The sequence below is a fragment of the Phyllostomus discolor genome, chromosome 2 (genome assembly GCF_004126475.2).
Source record: "Phyllostomus discolor isolate MPI-MPIP mPhyDis1 chromosome 2, mPhyDis1.pri.v3, whole genome shotgun sequence".
NCBI lineage: Eukaryota > Metazoa > Chordata > Mammalia > Chiroptera > Phyllostomidae > Phyllostomus > Phyllostomus discolor.
In genome coordinates, this window is record NC_040904.2 from 59,904,292 (window position 1) to 59,930,389 (window position 26,098).

The window sequence follows — 26,098 nt, forward strand, 5'->3', positions numbered from 1 at the left end:
CATCCACCTATTCCTCCATCTTGCCGGAAGTCCCCCGAGAACAAACTTTTTTAATGTTTAAATTTATTGATTGATTTTTAGAGACAGAGAGGGAGGGGGGAGAGAGAGAGAGAGATGGAGCAGGGATAGAGAAAGAAGCATCAGTTTGTTCTTCCATTTATTTATACCTTCATTGGTTAATTCTTTTATGTGCCCTGACGGGGGACTGAACCTACAACCTTGGTGTATGGGGACAACACTCTAACCAACTGAGCTATTCAGCCAGGCCTAAGAACAAGCTTTATTGATGTAAAAATTTTACTTAGCACTGAACATGAAGAGACCAATAAATAAAAAGTGAATCCTTATAAAGTAGCAAACAAATATGAAGACAGAGAAAGAAAACTACAGGTGAAAATAAGAGGCTAAAAACAGCAATCAACTCTAGTAATTTTCATACAATGTAGATCTTTTCCCCATTATTTGATTATGATTACTATCATATATACCTATGTCTTTATTTGGTGATCTGAATGCATGACAAGTGTAATTAAGTAGTTCCCCCATGTCTTTATTTTTGAACATGAACAAGAAAGGGGCAGATGCATTTCATTAAATTGCCAAGATTTGTAAGTCTTAACTATAATAAGGATGGAAGCCAGAAGAATTTCCAGACTATAGAGTTCATCACCAGATGCAAAGCCTCTTTCAAGGAAGTAAAATTGTGCAACTGAAAGCTGGAATAGACTCATGCTTGAAACAGGAAATAACAATCAGTGAACAGAAAAGAAATGTAAAATTAGGAAAACAAGCTTTTGGGGGAAGTAGCAGTTATAAAACAGTTTATTGTTAACTGAAACAGAAAAAAACAGTGGCCTAATTAAAGTACTGTTTAAGTATCATTTTGTTAGTTGGAATGTTTTATATCAATACAGAACTTTGAAATTAAATTCTAACTTTAACCACTGCCCCATTTAGTAAAATCAGACATCATGCTTTCTCTTCCCCTGTGCTGGTACATGCTGTTGTCTTGTCCCCTATAATGTGTCCAAATGGTGGAGAAAACTCTTACATTTTCAATGAAGCTCTCCAGATCAGGACAGTGCCATCTCAGATCTTATCTTTTCTGTTCAGTGCTTCCCATTTGTATTTGGTCTAGCAATCTGCAAGGGGGGAGGGGAGGGGAGAACTCATCAAATGTGAGGTGTCAATGGATGACAATTAACTATCTAATATCTCTGCCCTTCTTTTGAATAAAAAAATTGTTGTAGGAATTTGTAAGGATTCCACGTGGAAAAAATTGGGGGCAAGAGCTAAGGAGTCCTCAAAACATAATCTATAGGTGGCTACCTGCTCCATTTATATTAATGTCTACCTCTAAATGTGTTTTATTTAATTCAGTAGTTTTATCAAATTCTGCAAAAGGAGGCATTTTATAGGCATTTTATAAATGATCTCATTCCTGTGTGTTTAATGCTACTTTTACAATGAAGCTTCCAAATTTTATACCTCCTGTTGTAACCACTCCTTTTTACATCCAGATGCCTCCTGAGCATGACTATTTAGGTATCTCAACCTTAACAGGTACAAAAGTGAACTTGTGCTTTTCGTTCTCCAAAGTCTACTTTCATCACTCAGTTTTCTCTGTCTCATAAATGGTATCACTACTCCCGCAGCTGCTCAACTAGAAACCTGGGACTCATTGTTAATTCTTCATTTCCCACATCCTCTACATCTATCAACAAATCCTCATAATTTGAATTCCAAAATATATCTTTATCCTGACCATTTCTTTCCATCTCTACTGTCATCACTTTGGTCCAGGCCATTATTTTCTTCTTGGATTATTACAACAATCTCTTGATTGATTTCTTTGTTTTCACTCATATCTTTCTTAAATTTCTTTCCTCCATAGGTAGGGTTGTTCTCTTAAAATACAAATCAGATCACTCCTCTGCTTGCAATTTCAAATTGCTCTTAGGACAGAAATCTGATCTTTTACTATAATCTACAAATCTGTACATAAGTGATTCTCAAACAAACATTTTTAAGATCCCTTGGAGCACTAGTTAAAACATGGATTCCTAGGCCTGAAAATCTGATTCTTAGAACTAGCCCAAGAATGCAAATTTCTAACAAGCTCCTAGATGAAACCGATATGACCAGTCAAGGGCCACACCTGAAATAATAATGTCCAAATCTGCTCTCATCGCCTACTACTCTTCCCCTTCCTCACTACATTCTAGCTCCACTGACTTCCTTATCCTCAAATATGCAAGGCTTGTTCCAGCCTCAGGGCCTTTGAACATGCTGTTTAATTCTTTCTTTTTTTAAGTAATTTTCCAATTACAGATGACATACAATATTATTTTAGTTTCAGGTATACAACGTAGTGATTAGGCATTTATATACCTTACAAGTGATTGCCCTGTACTTTTTATCCCTGTGACTGTTTTTACAGCTGGCAATTTGTACTTAACCTCTTTTCACCTAGCTTCCCAAACCCATTACATTTGGCAACCACCAAATTGTTCTCTATGTCTATGGGTTTATTTCTTTTTGTTTATTTGTATATTTTATTTTTATTGATTGCACATATAAGTGAAATTATATGGTATTTGTATTTCCCTGTCTCACTTATTTCACTTAGCATAATACCCTCAAGCTCCCTCTGATACAGAGAGATATGATGAGATCACCAGGGAGGAGCAGGAGGAGGTTGCCCAAGACAATAGTAAAATAGTCTAGGATAGGATTGTCTGAGAAGCTGAATGCTTCCAGAGTGCATGGAATTATGGGCCAGAAGATTTAAAATAAAAAGAGGCAGAGACTGGCTCTCAGGCTATCTCTTCCTCGAGGATGCCTGGGTGATCGTGCTGCAGCTGCTTATGTTCCCCAAAGGAAGTCATTTTGGATGGATTTTGGATGGGAGAAGAAACTCCAGGAGCAGCCTAGGATCAAGCTGGCCTGACAGAGGGTGGCAGGGTTATTCTTCTTTGAGTGTTCTAGGGGGACAAGCTCTGAGGCAAAAACCTGCTATTCTTCTAAAATTGAGTAGCTTTTGTATTTTATGTTGCTTTAGTTTGTAAACTAATCCTATAGAAATAAGATAATTAAAAACTAACAAGGAGAATAATAGGAGAGCCAAGGTGTTAAAGAGTTTACTCTTAATTGATAGCTTGAAATGATTAAAGTTTTAACTAAAGTCTTAAAAGGTTAGCCTTAATTGATAGGCTTAATGACTAACACAGGTGGAAAGCTGTTATTCCAAAATTGTGTAGCTTTTGAATAAAGACTCCTTTACTTTATCACCAAAACTTTGCCTCCAGAATTTTGCCCAGAGGGTGGCGGTGGGCAGCAGGACCCCACTTACTGTTCAGTAACACATTCATGTTGTTGCAAATGGCCAAATTTCATTCTTTTTATGGCTGAGTAATATTTCATTGTGTACCCCCTCTTCTTTTTTCCAATCATCAATTTTTTAACCTTTTAAATTTATTGTTTACATTTAATATGATATTAGTTTTATATTAGTTTTCAGGTGTACAGCATAGTAAGATTTATACTTAGTGATTCCCCTAAGTCTATCATCCACCTGGCACCATACATAGTTATTACAATATTACTGACAGCATTTATTCCCTAGACTGTAGTTTACATCCCTGTGACTGTTTTGTAACTACCAATTTGTACTTCTTAGTTTCTTCACCTCTTTTACCCAGCTCTCCTCCAAACCCTCTTCCACCTGGCAACTATTAGTTTTTTCTCTGTATCTATGAATCTGTTTCTGTCTTGCTTGTTCATTTATTTTGTTCTTTAGATTCTACATCTAAGTGAAATCATATGGTATTTGTCTTTCTCTGTCAGACTTATTTCACTTAGCATAATACACTCTAGGTCCATCCAATGTTGTCTCAATGGGTAAGATTTTATTCTTTTTTATGGCCAAGTGGTATTCCATTGTATATATGTTCCACTTCTTTTTTATCCACTTGTCTATTGACGGGCACTTAGGTTGTTTGCATGTCTTGGCTATTGTAAGCAATGCTTCAATGAACATAGGGGTGCATATTTTTTTTTGAATTAATGTTTTGGATTTCTTTGGATAAATACCCAGAAGTGGAATTGCTGGGTCATGTGGTAGTTCTATTTTTAATTTTTTGAAGAACCTCTATACTCTTTTCCATAGTGGCTGCACCAATTAGCAATCCCACCAACAGTGCACAAGGTTTTGCTTTTCTCCACATTCTCAATAACTCTTGTTATTTATTGATTTATTAGTGATAGCTATTCTGACAAGTGTGAGGTGATATCTCATTATGGTTTTAATTTGCACTTCTCTGATGATTAGTGGTGTTGAGCATATTTTCCTATATCTATTGGCTATCTGTGTGTCCTCTTTGGACAAGTGTCCATGTCCTCTGCCCATTTTTTAATTGTTTTTTTGGCCTTGAGTTATATGAATTCTTTATAAATTTTGGATGTTAACCCCTTATTGGATGTATTATTGGCAAATATCTTCTCTAAATCAGTAGGTTGTATTTTCATTTTGCTGGTTTCCTTTGCTGTGCAAAACTTTTTAGATTGATATAGTCCCATTTGCTTATTTTTTGTTTTGTTTCTCTTACCAAATGAGACATATCCAAAAGAATATTGCTAAGAGTGATGTCAAAGAAGTTACTGCCTATGTTTTCTTCTAGGAGTTTTGTGGTTTCATATTTTACATTTAAGTCTTTAATCCATTTTGAGTTTATGTCTGTAAACAGTGTAAAAAACTTGTCTATTTTCATGTTTTGCAAGTATCTGTCCAGTTTTCCCAACACCATTTATTGAAGAGATGTTTTTTACCCCATGGTATATTATTGCTTCTTTTGTTATAGATTAATTGACCATATGTGTGGGTGAATTTCTGAGCTCTCTATTCAGTTCCATTGATCTATATGTCAGTATCATGCTGTTTTGATTACTATAGGCTTTTAGTGTAGTTTGATATCAGGTAACTTGATGCCTCCAACTTTGTTCTTCTTTCTCAAGATTGCTTTAGCTCTTCAGGGTCTTTGGTAATTCCATATACATTTTAGGATTATTTGATATAGTTCTGTGAAAAATGCCATTGGTACTCTAGTAGGAATTGTAATGAAGCTATAAATTGCTTCAGGTAATATGAACATGTGAATGATGTTCATTGTTCCCTACCCATGAGCATGGTATAGTCTTCCATTTATTTGTGTTGTCTTTAATTTTTTCTTCAGTGTCATTTATTTTTTAGTATTGGTCTTTTACATCCTTGGTTAAATTTATTCTTAGGTATTTTTTTTTGTGATTATAAATGGGATTGTTTTTAAATTTCTCTTTCTGATAGTTTAGTACTGACATTTAAAATGCAACTGATTTCTGAAAATTAATTTTGTATCCTGCTAATTTACTAAATTCATTTATTAGTTTTAGTAGTTTTTTTGGTATAATCTTTAAGGTTCTCTATATAAAATATCATGTCATTTGCAAATAATGATAGTTTTACTTCCTCCTTTCCAGTTTGGCTGCCTTTTTTCCTTCTCTGTTTGCTGTGGCTAGAACTTCCAATACTATGTTGAGTAAAAGTGGTGAAAGTAGACATCCTTATCTTGTTCCTGATGTTAAAGAAAAAGCTTTCAGCTTTTCACCATTGAGTTTTGTGTTAGCTGTGAGTTTGTCAGAGCTATATAGCCTTTATTATGTTGAGGTATATTTCCTCTATTACTACTTTTCTGAGTCTTTATCATAAATGCATGCTAAATTTTGGCAAATATTTGTTCAGCATATATTTATATGATCATATCATTTTTATTTTTCATTTTGTTTTTGTGGTGTATCATGTTAATTGATTTGTGGATATTGCAACCTTGTATCCCAGGAATAAATTACACTTGATCATAGTGTGTGATACTTTTAATAAATTGCTGAATTTGGGTTGCTAATTTTTTTGTTGAGGATATTTGCATCTATGTACATCAGGGATATTGGCCTGTAATTTTCTCTCTCCCTTTCTCTCTCTCTTTCTCTTTTTGTAGCATCTTTGTCTTTGATATCAGACAAAAGATGGCCTTATACATTGAGTTTAGGAGCCTTCCCTCCTCTCAAATTATTTGGAATACTTTGAGAAAAGGTAGGTATTAATTCTTCCTTGAATGTGGAAAAATTCACCTGTGAAGTCTGCCTTCTGGTTCAAGACTTTTGTTAGGAGTTTTTTGATTATTGATTTGACTTTGTTAGAATAATAGTAACTGGTCTGTTCAGATTTTCTGTTTCTTCCTGATTTAGTTTTGGAAGCTTTCATGTTTCTAGGAATTTATCTATTTCTTCCAGCTCGTTCACATTATTTTCTTATAATCCTTTGATTTTGATGGTGCATTTGTCGTATCACTTTCATTTCTGATTTTATTTATTTGGGCCTTCTCTCTCTTTTTCTTGATGAGCCTGGATAAGGCTTATCAATTTTTCTGATTGTTTTCTGATTGTTTTTTGTTTACCTTTTAAAATAACCTACTCTTGGTTTCATTGATCTTTTCTATTTTTACATAAACTCTTTTTGCTTATTCCCACTCTGATCATATTATTATTTTTTTCTTCTACTCCTTTGAGTTTTTTTGTAATTCACTTTGGTGTAAGTTTAGATAGTTTATCTGAGATTTTTCTTGTTTCTTGATTTAGGCCTATATTGGTATAAATTTCTCTCTTAGAACTGCTTTTTCCATGTCCCATTGTTTTTTGGTCATTGCTTTTTTATTTTAATTGATCTCAAAATATCTATTGACTTTCTCTTTGATTTCATTGGTTACCCATTCATTCATTGTTTAGTAGCATATTAGCTTTTTTGTGTTTGTATGTTTTTCAGTTTTCATTTTGTAATTGGTTTCTAGTTTCACATCATTGTAATCAGAAGAGATACTTGATATAATTTTAATTTTCTTAAACTTATTGAGACTTTGTTTTGGCCTAACATGTGGTCTATACTGAGAAATATTACATGTGCACTTGAAAAAAATGTGTATTTTGCTGCTTTGGGGTACATTTTTAAAAAAATACTAGTTAAATTTATCTGTTCTAATGTGTCATTTAAGGCTACTTTTTTCTTGTTGATTATCTATCTATCCAATAAAGTCTATAGGCTGTTAAAGTACACTACTATTATTGTATCACTGTTGATATCTCCATTTATGTCTGTCAATATTTGCTTTATACATTTAGGTGCACCTATCCTGGTTCCACAGGTGTTTATAAGAGCTCTGTCCTCTTGTTGCTTTATTCCCTTTATCATTACAAGAATTTTAATATAAAAAGAAGAAAAGAATTTCTTCTTTGTCTCTGTTACAGCCTTTTTTTAAATCCCAATTCATTGATATAAATATTGCTACTACAGCTTTTAAAAAATTTCCTTTTGCATGAAATACCTTTTTCTATCTCTGCTTTCAGTGTGCATGTGTCTTTTAATCTGAAGTGAGTCTCTTGTAGGTCTCTTGTACATATGCTTATTATAGCTCTTGTTTTCTTATTCATTCATCCATCTTGTGTCTTTTGATTGGAATATTTATTTTTTAAGTAATTATGAAAGTATGTAGTTATTGCCATTTTATTAATTGTTTTCTGATTGTTCTTGTAGCTCTTCTCTGTTCTTTTGATATTCTCTTGCTTTCTTCTCTTGTACATTGATGACTTTTTATAGTGTTATGTGGGTGGGTCCCTCTATTTCTTGTATATCTTTTATATAGTTTCAGCTTATGGTTATCATGTGCTTCATATATACCAAACTATGGTTATAGTGGTCTATTTTAAGTTGATGTTTTCTTCTGTTCTAACACTTTCTAGAATTACTACAATTTTAGAGCTTCAATATGACCCAGCAATCCCTCTGCTGGGTATCTACCTGAAAAATTTGAAAACATTTATTTGTAAAGATATATGTACTTCTTTGTTCATTGCAGCATTAGTCATGGTATCCAAGACACGGAAACAACCTAATTGTTTTTTGGTGGATGATTAAATCAAGAAATTGTGGTACATATATGTAATGGAATAATATTCAGCCATAAGAAAGGATGAAATACTGCCAATTGCAACAACTGGGATGGATTTTGAGAATATCATATTAAGTAAAGTAAGTCAGATGGAAAGGACAAAATCAAATGATTTCATTTATATGTGGGCTATAAAACAGAAGGCAACAAAAGAAACAAAACAATTAAATTCATAGACATAGACAAGAATACCATATAAAGGTACTCTTACCAGATGGGAAGGAGGTTGGGGGAAGAGGAAGAGAATAAAAGGAATCTAATGCATGGTGATGAAGAGAGACTAGACTTTGGGTAGTGAGCACACAATGCAACACACAGGTGAGGTATTATAGAATTATACACTTGAAACTTATATATTGTTATTAACCAATATCACCCCAATAAATTTAAATAAGAAATAAAATCACTAAAAGTTTTACTTACCCCTCCCATGTTTACATATGTTTTTGTTATTATTGTTTACTTTTTTGTGTATGCCTTAATTTATTATTTTAATTACACATAGTCTTTCTACTTTTGTCTCTACCTTTGTACTCAATCCATAATTGACTGATCCACTGCTTTTATGCTGTGTTTTCTTTTGTTGGTGAGATTTTTTTCTTTCCTATATTTTTTATTCTATTTTTGAACTTTTCCTTTATTCTTAAAGAAGCTCCTGTCCTGGCTGGTGTGGTTCAGTGGATTGAGTGCTGTCATGAGAATCGAAAGGTCACTGGTTGATTCCCAGTCAGGGCACATACCTGGGTTGGGGGCCAGGTCCCTGGCTGGGGACATATGAGAGGCAAATGATCAATGTTTTTTTTGCACATCAATGTTCCTCTCTTTCTCTTTTTCCCTTCCTTACTCTCTCCCTAAAAGATAAAAAAAAGTCTTAAAAAATAAGTTCCTTTAAGATTTCTTGTAATACTGGTTTTGTGGTGATGAACTCCCTTTGCTTTTTATTGTCTGGGAAATTCTTTATCTCTCCTTTGATCCTAAATGATAGCTTTGCTGGTAGGATGATCTTGGTTGTAGATATAGTCATACCTTGGTACTTGTCAGCTTCAGAACATGTCAAACCCTGTACTAATTGCATTTTGACGAGAAAAAAAGGTTTCAGCACTTGGCACTTGTTCAGGACTTGTTGCACTTTCTAGGAGTTCATTGAACTTGCTAGAACTTGTATAAGTCATGATGCCATGATGCTGCCCTGCCAGAGAAAATGCTTCATTGCTTGGTATTCATTGGTTTTGACATTCATCACGAGTTCCAGAACAAATAATGAAAAGTATCGATATATCACTGTATTTGCCTTTCATCATTTTAGATATTTCTTGCCATTTCACTGTGGTCTGCCACATTTCTGTTGAAAAACCAGCTGACAGTCTTATGGGAGCTCCCTTGTATGTAACTAACTTTTTCTTTTCCTACTTTTATGATTGTCTCTTTTTCTTTAACTTTTGGCATTTTAATTGTAAGTCTTTGTGTGGACCTCTTTGGGTTCATCTTGTTTGCGACTCTCTGTGCTTTCTAGACTTGTATGTCTATATCCTTTACCAGGTTACGGAACTTTGCAGTCATTATTTCTTCAAATAGGTTTTCAATCCCTTGCTTGCTCTCTTTCTTTTCCTTGTGGTACTCCTATGATACAAATGTTTGTATACTTGATGTTATTCCAGAGGTCCCTTAAACTATCCTCACTTTTTAAAATTCTTTTTCTTTTTGCTGTCTGATTGTTTGTTTGTTTTGCTACCTTTACTTCCAGATTGCTTGTTTGATCCTCTGCTTCATGTTATTTTCTCTTAATTCCTTTTTGTGTATTCTTCATTTCAGTTATTCTATTCCTCATTTCTGATTAGTTCTTATTTATGTTTTCTGTCTACTTTTTGCTGTTTTTATACTCATTTTCACTGAGTTCTTCTATTCTACCCTGAAGTTCCTTAAGCATCTTTATAACTAGTGTTTTGCAATCTGTATCTGGTAGATTACTTATCTCCATTTCATTCAGTTCTTTTTCTGGACTTTTGTCCTATTCCATTGTTTGGGACATGTTTCTTTGTTTTCTCCTTTTGTCTGGCTTCCTGTGTGTGTTTTTTTTCTATGCTTCTATGTATTAGGTACATCTCCTATGTCCTTCAGTCTTGACAGAGTGGCCCTACAAGAAGGCATTGTATAGGGTGCAGTGACAGTGTTTCCCTGGTCACCTGAGTTGGGTGCTCAAGGGGTGTCCCCTGTGTAGGTTGTGTGTGCCCTCCTATTGTAGATTTGCCTTCGTTGTTGCTGGTATATCAGTGGGTGGTGTTGACCCTTCTGTGCAGTTTGCATCTCTGCCCCTTCTACCAGTCTTGACCTGGCTTTTTCTTTGTATCCTTAGTTAGAGGAATTCTGTTCAGCTATTCTTCAGTTGGCTCTCAGTGATGACTGTTCTGTAATTTTGTTGCAATTTTGATACGATCATGGGAGGAGGCAATCTCAAAGTTTACCTACTTCATCATCTTGACCAGAAGTCAATACTGTTCAATTCTTTCTGGTGTTCTTACTCAGCATTTGTTGTTCTCTTTTGATAACATCATCAGAAGTTGACACACAATGGTATATGATATGATCTGATGGGACAGTTATTTAAGTCACTGTAATCATGACATGAACATGTATCACAAGGTGAGCCAGTGGAATGCTCCCTCTCTGGAATTTGAACTGTAAACAGAGTGACGCAAATGGCTGGAGTTGTCCTGACAGGATGAGAATGTTGATTCTGTGGGAAGATTAGAGTTACTGGTAACGGGTCTTTATAAGATTCTACTTAAAGCATCCTTTTGATCCTGTGGGTATTCCCATATCCTTGAAATAAATTGCCTTTTTTGCTACCTAAATTTACCAGAGTTGGCTCCTGTGGTTCACAGTCTAGGAAGCCTCTTTAAATCTCAGTTTATGTCAGCTTTTCAGAGAGGTTTCTCTGACAATTTGTACAATACAGGTTTGCCCTTTAATTCTCAAATGCTTTTTCAAATATGTAAGATGATCTTATAGCTTTTTACTTTTAATGTATTAATGTGGTAAATCATATTATTACACTTTAAAATGTTATCTCACACTTAAGGAATAAACAGTATTTATTTTTTTAAGCTTTGCCCATTTTAGTTTTATTTGGGGTTTTTGCATATTCATTCAAAATGAGGTTGGCCTATAATTTTTCTTACTTGTATTGCCTTTGTTCAGTTTTGGCATCGAGGTTATACTACCTTAATGGAATTAGCTGCAAAGCAACTAAGGTTTTCTTTTTAATTCTATGAAATGTCTTATAAAAATTTTATTATCTGTTCCTTGAAGGTGTAGTGAACTTATCTTTAAAAGCTACTTGAGTTGATTTCTTGAGGGGAAGGGTGGAAGATTTTTGAGTACCGTTTAAATTTCCTTAGCCTGCTTAGATTTTCTGTATCTTCTCAGATGTTTGGATAAGTTAAAGCTTTTACCTAGGAAATTGTTCACTTGACATTTTTTCATATTCATTATCTTAAGTTGTTCATAGTATTCCTTTAGAATTTTAAAAATATGTATTCTATCAATCACTGAAACCTAATATTATATTTTGGTTTATAACATGGGTTATATGCCACTGATTCTTTGATATTTCTGAGATTTGTGTTCTAATATCATATGCTGCCATTTGGGGAAAGATTTCTGGTATGCTTGAAAAAACTGTTTACAGGGTTCTCTATGTGTTCTCTGTGTTATCCAAATAATCTATTCTTATTAAGTTTTTGTCTGTTGGATTTATCAGTTATTTGAATGATATGTATATAGCTCTTCAGGACAAAAAGATCAAATGCCTGTGCCTTTCTTATCCATCTTGGCTAGGCCTGTTCTCTTTCATGAGAATGTTATCACTAATGAACTTTGCTTAAAGATGTGTACAACTCTTTTGTGATTGTGGAATTGCCAACTTTTTCTGGTAAGCTTGTAAATTCTTGCTTTAAATATTTTGAAGCTATGTTTCTATATGCATATTGGTTCAAGATGATTATAACTTTTTTGCAATCTTTTTAATCATTATTTAATAGTTCAATTTATCCTAGTAACAGTTCCCTTTGACTTTAGGTTTGTTTATCCTTCCTCAATAATAATACAGCTATACCAGCTTTGTTTTGCTTGTTGTTTGCTTAACAAATCTTTCCCCATTCTTTTACTGTCAATCTTTGACTGTCCTTTGTTTTAGCACCATATCTTGTTAAAAAAATATATAGCTGAAAATTTATTTATTTTTTAAAAGAACTTATTTATTTATTTTCAGAGAGGAGGGAAGAGAGGGAGGAAGAGAGGGAGAGAAACATTAATGTGTGGTTGTCTCTTATGTGCCCCCCCACTGGGAACTTGGCCCACAACCCAGGCATGTGCCCTGACTGGGAATCAAACAGGCAACTCCCTGGTTCAAAGGCCAGCACTCCATCCACTGAGCCATACCAGCCAGGGCAGAAAATTTATTTTTTAATTGGTAAGTGTACCCCATTTACCACTTTTATAGATAATTGATGTAATTCTTCTTTCTCATTTTATATTTTCCATCTACAATACCTCTTATTTGATCTTTTCCTCCCCCTACCTACTGGCTTTGTATTGAGTATGTTTTCTTTATTTCCTTTTTAAAATCTACTGGTTTGAAAATTATACTCAATTTATTCCTTCTCCATACTTTCTTACATCTTATTCCTTCTTTTGAGTTCAATTTTTAATTTTTTAAAGACATCCTTTAGAAGTTCTTTCAATAAAATTCTCTTAGGAGTAAATGCTGTTATTTCCTCTAAAAATGTCTTTATTTTGCCCTCACTTTTAAATGCTAAGTTAACATGGCATATAATTGTAGGTCAACAATTATAATTATTTTATTTTAACATTTGAAGATATTATTTCATTGACCTCTAGGTTCTTTGTTGCTTTTGAGAAGGCAAGCCTCTATTCCTTTATAAGTGCAGTATTTTATTTTTCTTTCTGCTTACTTAAGTACTTCTGTTTTTCTTTAATTTTTTAAAAAATTTCACCATACTATACCTTGATATGAATTTATTCTGTTTCTTTAGGGTTTATTCCTTGGATTGAATTTGCTTTGTCATAGAAAACATTCTTTTTCAAGCTACCCAGATAATGCCATTTTTTCTTTACATTACAATATGTAACATAAATTTCTGCACATTAGTGACCAGGTCATTTCTTAAAGAGTGTTAACATTAAACAGACCTCAGAGCTTTTTTTTTTTTTTTTTTTGATCTGAACTTTCTTAACTCCTGGAAAATAAACTTTTTGAAAAACCCTTTTGCCTGATGCCTGATTTTTGTGTTCTGAACCTTTCACTATCTTACCAAATGAACTTATTTGTTAGCTTAAAACTTGATAAAGAAATGGATCTTTTCTAATCTTTGGCCAGAAATTTCCTAAAAGTTTTTAAAAGTTTTGTTTGGTGCTTTTTCATGTTATCTATTGCATACACATGCCGATCAATGTAAGAAACATCCAAATCTTTAGAGTTTATTTGAACCAAACTGACAATTGTTGGGAATCAAGATCTCATATGCTTCCAAGAATAACAGTTTTGCCGTTACTTTTATGCATTTTTAGTTAAGGAAATAAATAAGGAAGATTACAGAAAGGTGGGAGAAAGTAGGATAGGGGTTGGATTATAGTTAACAAAATCATGTGCTTTCTAGAGGGAAATCACACCTTCAAGGGGTATTTCCTTAGGCATTTCAAAGGTGTGTTAATTCAGATGCACGGAAACAAAGAATAGGGCTTGCTTAAAGACCTTTCACTAAAGAAGTTATATGCTTGGGGCGCGGCTACTCACAAAGACCTGACCAGTTCGGAATTCATGATCAGATCACCCTATGAAGTCACCTTCTGTAAAAATTTTTTTCAGTCATACATGTATGAATTCATGTGGATTCTTTACATATTCTCCTGTCCGGCCTCAAATGCTAACGTTAACTCGGTTCCCAGACAGGCGTGGGACTCCAGTTTAGCCTTCCGGCTACTCGCACTTCTAATACATGGACCTCAAACTCTAAGGCGTTTAAAGCTTTGATGGCATCCATTCCGCTCTCACTCTACAGACTCGGTGCTAAGGGGATGAGGCCTCTTTCTCCCCTCTTCTGCCTGTCAGGCAAGGCTGGTGGTGGAACCAGCGCCAGGCCCTCCCAGGGACAGCCCCCTAGCTGGGTCGGAGGCTGCTTGGGCCGAACAGCTAGGTCGGACCACGGTGTCGGCTCGGTCCAATCCCCCAGAATCCTTTCTGTCAGTCTACCCCCTCCCCTCCTGAAAACAGGTCAGATTCTTCAGTCTTGCTCTAGAAGTATGCCCCGCCCCGCCGTTCCCTCCAGCGAAATCACGTGGCCCAGAACGGGACAGTGCGAACTGGGTAGTTCTGTAAGCTGGGCCAAGGCTGGCACAGACTCTGAGCGTGAGAGTGGGAAGGAGCTTTAGCAAGCAGCTCTGTGGCCCAATGGCTTACTTCTGCTTTCGGCTGTGGGCCAATGAGATGCATGGGGCGGGACTTCCGCCTCGCTTGGTGTTGTCCTCCCGCTAGACTCCGGGTGGTAGGGGCGGTGCGGATATTCAGCTATGGAGTCGGGGTAGGGAGTACTTCACAGAGACGCGGCCAGCAAGCTTATTTGAGTGCTGAGAGTCAGGCTTCCAGGTAAGAACCTCTACGAACTCGAAGCAGCCTCGAAGCCACCTCGGAGCGCCGGTGGCGGGCCTGGCCCGGATAACACACCCCTTCGTCTGCTTTTCGTAAAAGGTAAAGAAAAAAAAAAGCTCTGCCTCCCACACCTCCATCCCGTGAGTTTTTGTTTGTATTTAAAGTTGTTGGTTTATCCATATGGCTTTTCATATTCCCCTGCTGAGGTGGCAGGAGCTCGGGAGATGTTTGGAGGCTTTTCTTGGTTGAGCACTTGCCGCAAAGTCCCCAGAAGAAGACTTAAGTTGCGGGGACTCGTTAATCTTTGAAAAAAAAGAAGAAAGCTGTCACCTCCTTTCCTTCTAACCTTTTTCCTCCTCCCGGTCCCTCTCCCCCACCCCACGGGAAGCTCAGATTCAAGGTGGGCCGTGACTCTTGCTAGGGACAGATTCTACGTTCCTGCCCTCTTAAAGTCTGCTCTCCCCAGAAGCTTATTGAGTTGAGCCGCACAGCTGAAAGAACTCTGTACCAGAGAGGGAGTGGGTGACACCAAAGCCTGGTGACCCCAGAGGCACTCAAGCAACTAGGGTGGCAGCCAGACTGTTCTCTGTCAGTTTGTGGTGAATTCCTCTATTTGCCCTAATTTGGCAGTAGTAAATTTCCAAAACTATCATATCATTCTCAGCTTCAGCACCGTGGGCAGCCGCTCAGGTCCTTTTGTTGCGCCAAACCTGCCCGCCTGTTATTTGCCAGTGATGCAGCAGGAACAGCGAAAATGAAGGCATTTCTGTCAACACTGATCTGTTGTTTTCCAAGGAGAACATTTACAGTTTGATACAATATAAGTAATACGGGTATGCCGCCAGAGAGTTCTAGTAGAGAAACAGATAAACTCAAGATTGGAGTGTTTAATTTATTTAACGATAGTTTTTAATGGGTTTAGGAGATGAACTCCACTTCACGAACCAAACCAAACCAAAACAAACCAACCCTTTAAACAGGAGACAAGAATTGTCGAGAAATATGAGAGGACATTCTGCGGAATAAGAGTAAATATTTCATGAAGCTTTTGTTTTTAAATAATGTGTGTTTGAAGAGGAAGATGTTAATGATTACCATATTATTATGGATTATGTCAAAACACTGGATCCCAAACTTAGGGGTCAGGCTGGGTTCAGCCTTCAGCTCTGTTATATACTTATAAAATGTTACATGGTTAAGCCTCAATTTTTTAAAAAGAATTGGGTAGAGCCCAGTTATTTCTGTTTCAGAAATGACAATTGTTTTTAGTTCTGCCTTTATTTGAAGCCAGCCAGCTTGATGCCTCCATGTGTAATAGTAAGTCATGTAGACAGAATCTTGTTTGTGAGGTTTCAGTACTTGAAGAGTGCTGGAAGGATTTGGAGTCAATTCTCATCTGTCCTTGTTTAAAAGCTAATTTCTCTCAGGCATTTTGTTACTAGGATTCAGCACCATTTTTTTGAATATTTTCTGTATCTCAGAGTTAACAGATTCTCAAATCTTAGAAGTTTTCAGAAATTAATTTTAGTAAGTAAGGGTAGGACTAAGGGTATGATAGACTTATGTCTTTGAGTAAATTGGATAGGAAGGCATTTTATGTTTTATAGTTTATTGCCACAGAGGTGTATGAAATAAAATGGCTTTGTGAAATATCATGGTATGCTTACTTCATGTTGTTAAGACCTAGAAACAGCTAGTGTTTAAATTAAAAGTATGATTTTGGACATTTTAAAATCTGGGAATTAATGTTTAGTGGAAGGCAAGATTAGTTCGAATCAAAATTGTGTTTTGCACCATTTGACATGTTACTACCATATGGCATTGCATATGGTAGTTTCACATGATAAAAAGGGAAGAAAGTTGGTAAGCCTTGTAGTTTTCTTAAAAGAGGAAACAATTAATAGGCAAGTGAATTTCTTTTAATACATTATGGTGGCTAATCATTGTTTGAAAATTTATGTATTCTGCAAATATTGAGCATATATAAAATATAGTATTAAGCTCTTACATTATGTAAAAGTTGATTTGGAAACAGTGAGAGCATAATTGGTATTGTCAGAGTTTACATGTCATAGCATATAAATAGCAATGACAATAATAATAGCTAACATGTCCAAATTCAATTCTAAGCACTTCATGTTGTTTCATGTAATTCTCATTGTTATCAATGTGGTAGTTAGTACCATTATCCCCTGTTTATAGACAGAAAACGAAGGCATCACAAGTGCATAACTTGCTTAGTTGACACAGGTTGTTAGTGGAGTTGCTGAAATGTGCACAGAGGCATTCTAGTTGTCATGTTTTATTAAAAAATACAGAATACTAAGGAGTTATTTTGGATTCCTTTCTTGCTGGTTTGGGTGATGGATGACTTTGGGTAAATGCCTTTGGCCCTCAGTTTCTTCAGCTCCTTCCTCAAAAAAAGAAATGTAGTATGAAGCCATTATGTTTCTATGAGGATTAGGGTAATTTATAAAAGTGCTAGAGAGAATGTGTGTTCAGTAAATGATATGCCTCAGCTGTTTTCCTTTCGTAAGGATGTGGCCATTCAGAAATTGTTAGTTGGGGGAGGGTGGGAGAAGAAAGCTAGTTCCACATAAGGGCACTGCCCAAACAAAGGTGCAGAGGTAGGAAAGCAGGAAACATTTGTCCAAGTTGTCTGTTTAAGGAATAGGCTGTTAAGAATACCAGGATACAGATTATGAAGATCTTTAAATGCCAGGATAAGGATTTTGTACAAGATTCTTAGTTGAAAAGAACCCCTCTTTGTGGATATTAATCTTTAATAGAAGTCTGCGGAGTTTAATTACAGTAGTTGAGTCAAGAAGTGATGATAGTGGGATTGTAGGGAAGGGCATAGAGAGCTGAGAAATGTTGACATTGGCATGGGAACTGACATAATAAGTATGAGTACAAGACAAATTTTGGGGAGGGTAGTGATGCTGTTAACAAAAATAAGGATTTTATGAAGAATAGGTTTTGGTGGAAGGGGATTTAGGAGAACACTTTATGATAGGGATTTCAGAGCTGAAGAGTTGTTCAGATGTTTGGCAATGTAAAATGGGTACTGGGAGCTTTGTGTATTCCATAAAAAGGGAAGAGACAAATAGCTCACATTTTGAGGAAGTGGTCTGTAGCAATGATTTGCCTGAGAGTCAAAGATTCATAGGAGTGATGTGACTCCTGAAGGTCTTCAGAAATGCAAATTTCTCCCTTGATAGGGTTATACCCACTGTTTTTCCCTGTTAAGTGTTTTGTGCCTTGGGAGGATAAGAGGGGAGGTAGTATAAGTAAGGAGATAAAATTTTGGGAACCTAGCAAGACCCCCATTGATCATTTCAAAAAGAGCCAATAAATTGGAGGCTCACTAAGAACTTGAAAAGATGGTGTGTTTTTTATATGGGGCCAGACATTTATACATACAGTTCTTAGTTGTAACATCTCCAGATTTGTTATTCTTGTTATCTCCTGTTTGTTACCCTCAATAGATCAATAGTAAAACCTTTAACATCAGAGAGTCTGTGTGCTTGTTAGGGGGACTGTAACAAGAGGGGACCTAGAAAGATTGTGTTCTGCTTATTTATAGCTAAGATTGTGGAACAAGAACCTCAAAGGATGAGGACAAAACTACCTGGTGTGGTGGGAAGAATAGAGATTCTGTGAATGAATCTCTGGGCTACCTATTCTCTGATTTTGGTTTCCTCATTCTATAAAATGATGATGATAATACCAATTCTGACCTTTGATAAGAAAGAAGGGGAGTCTGAGGAGACCCTTTGTGCTTGAAAAAATGGCTCAGGTCTAAATAGTAGAAGAGCCTATAGATTTCCTCTATTGGCAGATTTTCTAGGGTTTGGTGCAGTTGAGTAGAGCATGATGTTATAAATTAAGCAGTATAATTTATGCATCTCTGAACTATTTTAGTTTCTTATAATGCATGGCCTGATCTGGCCAATCAAATAAAAAAGTGAACATTAGGCTCAAGCAATAGGACAAGGAAAAGTTCACATATTCTGTCACACTATTGTTGGAAACATTACTTGGATCCTGCTACTTACAGGTTTTCTATAGCATTCATTCATCCAACAAATATTTAAAGTACCTTCTATGTCAGGAACTGTTCTAGGCATTCAGAGTACATTAGTGAACCAAAGAGCTGACCTCATAGAACATGTCTTCTACTGGGAGAAATAAGATATATTTTAATAATGGAAAGTGATTAGATTTTTCTTGTACTATATATTTATAAAAACACCATCTTAATAGTAAAAGTACTATACCAGATTGTACCTAATTTTGTAGAGCACTTTGAAGGAAGGGACAATGTTATTCCTACTCATGTATGTCTCCCCATTTCCCTTTCTTCCCAATAGAATGACTTAGATGTATTTAATAATTAGCAAATGAAGGTACTAATTAAATGTTTATGATGGGAAGAAGGAGGTTATGTTAAAGTGAGGCCGGTTCTTAAAGAAATCAGTAAAATGTAGCAAGTATTAAGGACCCATACACTCACTAGATTGAAGGTAGGGAAAATGAAAAGGGTACATATGCATTACCTGGCTTGCCTACAAGGTGGAAATAGAAATGAGGTTAGAGTGTAGCTGAAAATATCAACATTAAGGGTGACTTTTCATAAATGAGTTGACCTCTTAGTTCATTTCCTCATTTGTAAAATGAGGTAGTTGGAATTTTCTAGTTAACAAATCTGTTTCTAAGATTTCTTGCAAAATCTCTATTACAGTAATGTTTCACTTTATAATATAAAGTAGAGCTGATCATGAGCTTTCAATGAATAATAATAGGGGACTAAATTTATATTAATGAATGAGATGCTTAAAAAACCTACAAAACTATTGTTACCTATTTGATGTTATTTACTAGGAAGACCACATTGTAATTTTTTAAAATGCCAATTATAGCCTAATATATAGTTTTCCTTTTTGCCGTTATATAGGAAATATAAACTATACTATTTTACATGTTAATAATGGATCTTCATACTTATACTTTCATACTTTAATTTTACAACAGCCTTTGGTTATTGTGCTAGGTGTGGAGTATACCAGGTTGAAAAGGTTTAGTCTCTAACTTCAAAGACTTTAAAGAATAATGGGAATAATGAAAAATTAAATTAGTTTAAATTGGCACATAATAAGTATCTAGGAGAAGAAGACATTAATATGGTCAGAGAAGAAAGACTGAGAAGGTATAGCAAAGGATAAACTTGGAGTCATAGGCAAGAGTCAGTTTATGAAGAACTTTCTGTGCTAAATCACAACTTAGTTTTGAGCTTTATTCTGAAAGTTATTTAATCTGTTAAGGAATTTTATGCAAGGGTAACATGATCAGGCATTTTTATATCTGTATTTCTCTTGAAGGAAGATGAAGAAGATATTTATATTTTACTTCAATGACATAGTCATAACTGAGGAAATCAGTCTTTTAACTCTTAAATAAAGCTTGAGAACTGTCAATTTTGTGGTTTTAGAGTAGTAGTAACCATGAAAACTTTAGACATTAAAACATTTCAATATTTTGTTCATAACCACATTAATGTAAATTGAAAAGGCAACTGAAATGTTGGGATATTCTCCTTATTGAAATAAGAGAGCTACTTCTGGTCAGCTATAAGAACTTGATTTATAATCATTTCTAAGGGACTATAAATTTGTTGAAGTTTAATTGAATGTAATTTTTAGTTCAGGCTCATTAATGATCAAGCTATCCAGTTAAACTTTATAGAGGGAATTTCCAGGGGGGAATAATCATACCTGGTGATAGGTGACTATTTCTAAATCATCATGGAAGAGAATAGGAATTGAATTACTGTTTTGCTTAGTAATTACTGTTTTTCAGTAATTACTGAATTACTGTTTTTGTTTGAGTAATTGAATTACTTAAATGTTGCCCTGACTGCGTGGCTTACTTGGTTGGAGTGTCATCCTCTACACTGAGATGTTCTAGGTTAGATCCCCAGTTGGGGTGGGTGGGGAAGGCAACCTATAGATATTTCTTTCACATCCATGTTTCCCTCTTTCTCTCCCTTCCTCTTGCCTCCCTCCCTCCTACCTCTCTTTCTAAAATCTATAAATATATATTCTCTGGGGAGAATTAAAAAAAACTTAAATGTTGAAGAGTGCTTTATTTGTCTAATTACTGTGCTTGTAATTTATGTGTTTGACCTTCAAAAAGGAAGAACTGTGCTTTTATTTATACATTTCTCCAACACTTATTATAAACAAACACTAAATGCTTTAAAGATTTTTTTTGAGGTGAAATTCATGTAACGTAAAATTAATGATTTTAAAGTTAACAATGAGTGGCATTTAGCTCATTCATAGTGTTGTACAACCACCACTTCCACCTAGTTCCGAACCATTTTTATCACTCCAAAATAAAACCCTATACTCATTAAGCAGTTACTCCCCATTCCCTGCTGCCCTCAGCCCCAACTACCACCAGTCTGTTTTCTAGTTCTACGAATACCCTAGATACCTCATTTATTCTGAAAATCTCATATGAATGGAGCCATACAACATGTGACCTTTTGTATTTGCTGCTTCCACTGAGCACACTGTTTTTGAGGTTATTCCATGTTGTTGCAAGTCACATGGTTGTGTCAGTACTTCTTTCGATTTTATAGCTAAGCCATTTTGTTGTATAGTATATACCACACTTTAGATTCATATCTGTTTATGGATGTTTGAATTCCTTCTACCCTTTGGTTGTTGTGAACATTGTTGCTGTGAACATTCATGTGCAAGAATTTGTTTGCATGCCTATTTTTGGAGGGGTGGGGGTTGCATACCAAGAGTTCAATTGCTTGATCATATGGTAATTCTATGTTTAACTTTTTGAGGAGTCACCAAACTCTTTTCCATAGTGCATGGATTATCTTACATTTCCACCAGCCATGTATGAGGTTCTAGTTTCTTTATATTATTGCCACCAACACTCATTTTTTTCTATTTCTTTGAAGTTAATATTACTGCTATCATCGTGGGTATGAAGTAGTGTCTCACAGTGGTTTTAATTTGCATTTCACTAGTGACATTGAGCATCTTTTTATGTTCTTGTTGGCCATTTGTATATCTTCTTTGGAGGAGTGCCTATTTAACTTCTTTGACCATTTTTTTTAAAGACTTCATTTATTTTTAGAGAGAGGGAAAGGGAGGGAAAAGAAGAGGAGAGAATCATTGTGAGAGAGAAACATCGATTGGTTGCCTCTTACATGTGCTCTGACTGAGGACTGAACCTGCCACCTAGGCATGTGCCCTGACTGGGAATTGAACTGGCAACCTTTTGTTTTGTAGGATGATGCCCAACCTACTGAGCCATACCAGTCAGGGCTAATGATTTTAAAATTGGGTTTTGCCCTTAATGCCTTTTGATGCATAAGAGTTTTAACGAAGACCGGTTTATTTTTGTTGCTCATGCTTGTGATACCACATATCTAAGAATCCATTGCTGAATCCAAGGTCATGAAGATTTATCCCTATATTTTCTTCTAAGAGTTTTATCAATTTAGCTGCTATATTTAAGTCATTGATTCATTCTGAGTTAATTTTTTTTTTAAACAAAGAGGCAAAAGCCCCATTCTTTTTTTAAAAGACTTTATTTTATTTTTTATTTTTTATTTTTTTTTTAGAGAGGGAAAGGAGGGAGATAGAGAGAGAGAAACATCAATGTATGGTTGCTGGGGGCTGTGGCCTGCAACCCAGTCATGTGCCCTGACTGGGAATTGAACCTGCGACATTTTGGTTCGCAGACTGCGCTCAATCCACTGAGCTACGCCAGCCACGGCTTGAGTTAATTTTTATATGTAGTATAAGTTAGGGGTACAACCTCATTGTTTTGCATATGACTACATAATTGTTGTAGTACCACTTGTCAAAGAGCTATTATTTCCTGTGCAAATGGTCTTGGCATCTTTGTTGAAATAAGTTGGCCATAGCTATATGGGTTTATTTTTGGACTTTCAATTCTATTCCTGTGGTCTATATGTCTATCCTTATGCCCATAACACTATGGCTGGTTTAATGGAGATGAAGTCCTTTAGTTTTTGCTTGTCTGGGGATCTCTTTGTCTCTCCTTCAATCCTAAATAATAACCTTGCTGGGACAATTATTCTAGGTTGCAGGTTACTTTCATCATTTTAAAGATGTCATGCCATCCCATTCTGGCCTATAAAGTTGCTGCTGAAAAGGCACTTCATAGTCAGCATAGTTTTCGTCTTGCTTCCTCCAAGATCATTTCTTTATCTTTAACTTTTGGCATTTTAATTACAGTATGTTTTTGGCATGGGTCTCCTGGGTTCATCTTGTGTGGAACTGTGCTTCTTGAGTCAGGATATCTCTTTCCTGTCCCAAGTTAGGAAGGTTTTCAGTTATTATTTTTTTAAATAAAATTTCTGTTCCTTCTCTTTCTTTTCCTTCTGGGACCTCTATAATATGAACGTTTTTGTGCTTGATGTTATCCCAGAGGTCCCTTAAACTATTCTCATTTTTTAAAATTCTTGTTTCTTTTTGCTGTTCTGTTTGATTTCCAGTAGTTTGTCTTCCAGGTTGCTGATTTGTTCTTCTGTGTTGGCTACTCTGCTGATGATTCCTTCAATGTATTTTTTTCATTTGCAGTTACTGTCTTCTTCAGCTTTGCTTGGTTATTTAAAAGAATTCTCCCTAAGTTTTCTGTTTCACTCTCAGACTTGGTAAGCACCTTACACTGTATCTTTGAATTCTTTATCATGCAAATGACTTATCTCCATTTCCTTAGTGTTTCCCCCACCCCTGGAGATTCTCCTTGTTTCTTCATTTGAGAAGTATTCTATGTTTACATTTTGTTTGACTTTCTGTGGTTATTTATTTGAACCTGACAAAACAGCTCTCTCTCTCAGTCTGGAGGAAGTGGCTTCTGTATAGGCTCTGTGTGCTGGGTGGTGTTGGCAGGCTAGCTGGAGCTGAGCAGATGCCTGTGGTGTGTGGGGTGCTGGCCTACTGAGCCAGAGAAGCCCTGAGGCCAATTGCACATAGTAGTGCCCTGTTGATCCTGCTTGCTTCCTTTGTTTGGAGCTGAAATGTACTTGGTGGATGTTTTTTTTGAGGAATGCTCTGTGGTGACCTCTTAGGTAGGGCAGAGCACCTGGATAAAGTTGCCATCTACCCTGTGGAGGTGGAAGGGGATGTATGTAATGGCTCTCAGCAGCATCTTTGATCCTAGAGAGTTCCCGTAGTTCTTGGAGGGCTCTTGTGACTCCCAAGGCTTCTTTATAGCATTTCTCTCTTGTTTGTTTTACAGCGAGTGACCTTGTGTAGAAGCAACCTCTGTGTAGGCTGTGTGCTGGGTAGTTTTGGAAGGTCAGTTGGAGCCTGGAAGTCGCTTATGGCATCTGGGACAGTGGCTGGCTGGGCTGGAGTGGCTGTGGGGAGGGAAGCCAGGTGCTCGTGGTGAAGCCTTGTTGATTCTTTTTCCTCCCTTTATTTGTAGTGCCTGGGGAAGTGTGGCTTTAAGCGGGGCAAAACACTCTAATGGAGCTTTTGTTGGTCCTACAGAACTGGAGGGGGGGATATAAACTGGTGATCACTGTCACCTCCAGTCTGGAAAGTTGCTGCAGTCCATGGAAAGCTCCCCCAGTTTCCTAGCCTTCTCTATATGTCATTCTCTTTCTCTCCTTCTTGTTGAGAAGCAGTTCATTTATACTTCAGTTGTCTCACAGGAGTGATTGTTCTCTATGTATACATTTCCATTTCAGTTTGTTCAGTGGTGGGGGCTGTTCAGCATCCTCCTATGCTGTTACCATCTTGGCTGTCCTTTCACATCTTTGATTAAGTTGCTATCTGGGTATTTTATTTTGGATACCTTTGTAAATGACATTTTTTAAAAATCTTTGCCCAAGGATACATTTATTGATTTTTAGAGAGAAAGGAAGGGGGGAGAGAGAGAGAGAAGAGAAACATCAATGTGAGAGAGAAATACCAATTGGTTGCCTTCTTGTATGCACCCTGACTGGGACTGAACCCTTAACATCAGTATGTGCCCTGACTGGGGATCGAATCAACAGTCTTTGGTGTATAAAGTGATGCTCCAACCAACAGAGCCACCTAGTCAGGGCATAAAATTGTTTTTTTAATTTTATCTTTGGATTGTTCATTGCTGGTATATAGAAATACAACTAGTTTTTCATGTAACATTGATTTTTCAGCAGTTCATTTTCTTTTTTACATATGTGAGCTGGATTATATAGATAAATAAGAAAGTGGAGCACTAAAGAATTTTGACCTCTGTTGTATGATTATTCTGAATGTAAATAGTATGGAGTGTCCCTATAGCATGGAATTGAATGATTATTTAATTAAATTATTGCATTCCTGTTGTCATGTCACATATACTTGGCCATATAATAGAAGAGAGAACATTTCATTTTGTTTTCTTTATGCTAGGAGAAAGGTTTAAATATAGTAACGTACTTAAAATTTAATAGTAATTCCCCTGGCTGGTGTGGCTGAGGTGGTTGGAGCATCATCCTGTAACTGAAAGGTTGCAGGTTCAATTCCATTCTGGGTGCATAGGACCCCCCAATCTGGGCGCATTCGAGAGGCAACCAATCCGATGTTTCTCTCTCACATTTATGTTTCTGTCTCTCCCATCCTCTCTTTATAAAAGCAATGAAAAAGTGTCCTTAGGTGAAGATAAAAAAATTTATTTTAAATAAATGAGAATGATTATTTGTGACTTAAATTCTGATGTTATAGAGAAAGCCTTAGGCACAAACCATATTTATTACTGAATCTTGTTTAGAGATCCATGAATAATAAAAATAAGATTGGAATAGAAGCTTATTTGAATATATAAGTTATTATTAGTATACTTTAGTTTTGTTACCAAACAAAAAAGGGGGGTTTGTCTGTCTGCTACCACAAAAGCCAAACTTATGAGATAGTTGCTAGTAAAAAAGGAAAGAGGTTTTATTCAGATGCTATGTGATCTGGGAGAATGGCAGATTCCCTTTCTCAAAGCCCACCTCCTCTGCAAAACCAAGACAAAGTCCAAACATTCTCAGTAATACCAAAACAAAAGCCAGTGCCCAGAGTTCCTGCCCCTTTTTAAAGTACTGTCCTTTGGGCCTGCAGATAGCTTCTAAGTGGTTATCCAGGTAGCTTAGCTTGTTTCCAGTTGCTGCCCATTTCAGGCTCCCTCCTGGAGGCTGTGGACCATGTGGCTTCTATGGCCACAGGATGGTTTGTTCCTAAGCTGGAGAGCTTGCAAATGCATGGCCCATGCATCACCAGCTTGGGGAGAGAGCGACCCACTGGAGGCCATGTGCCATGCAGCTGCTAAGGCTTTAAGGTAGCATGAATGCACCAGTGAATGCATCACTAGGTTGGCAAAAGAGGGAGAG

The 26,098-nt window shown here is 36.2% G+C and overlaps 1 protein-coding gene across 3 annotated transcripts in view; it reads left to right on the forward strand.

The window, feature by feature from the left end:
• Positions 1–14,550: 14,550 nt before the first annotated feature.
• Positions 14,551–26,098, forward strand: part of RNF13 (ring finger protein 13) — a 124,131-nt gene continuing 112,583 nt past the window's right edge. Inside the window, exon 1 of one of the 3 annotated variants that reach the window (XM_028504448.2) lies at positions 14,551–14,799. The gene's annotated coding sequence lies outside the window, so the exon portion shown is untranslated. The remainder of the gene's footprint in view (positions 14,800–26,098) is intronic. The other 2 variants (XM_028504446.2, XM_028504447.2) reach the window with 2 other exon arrangements.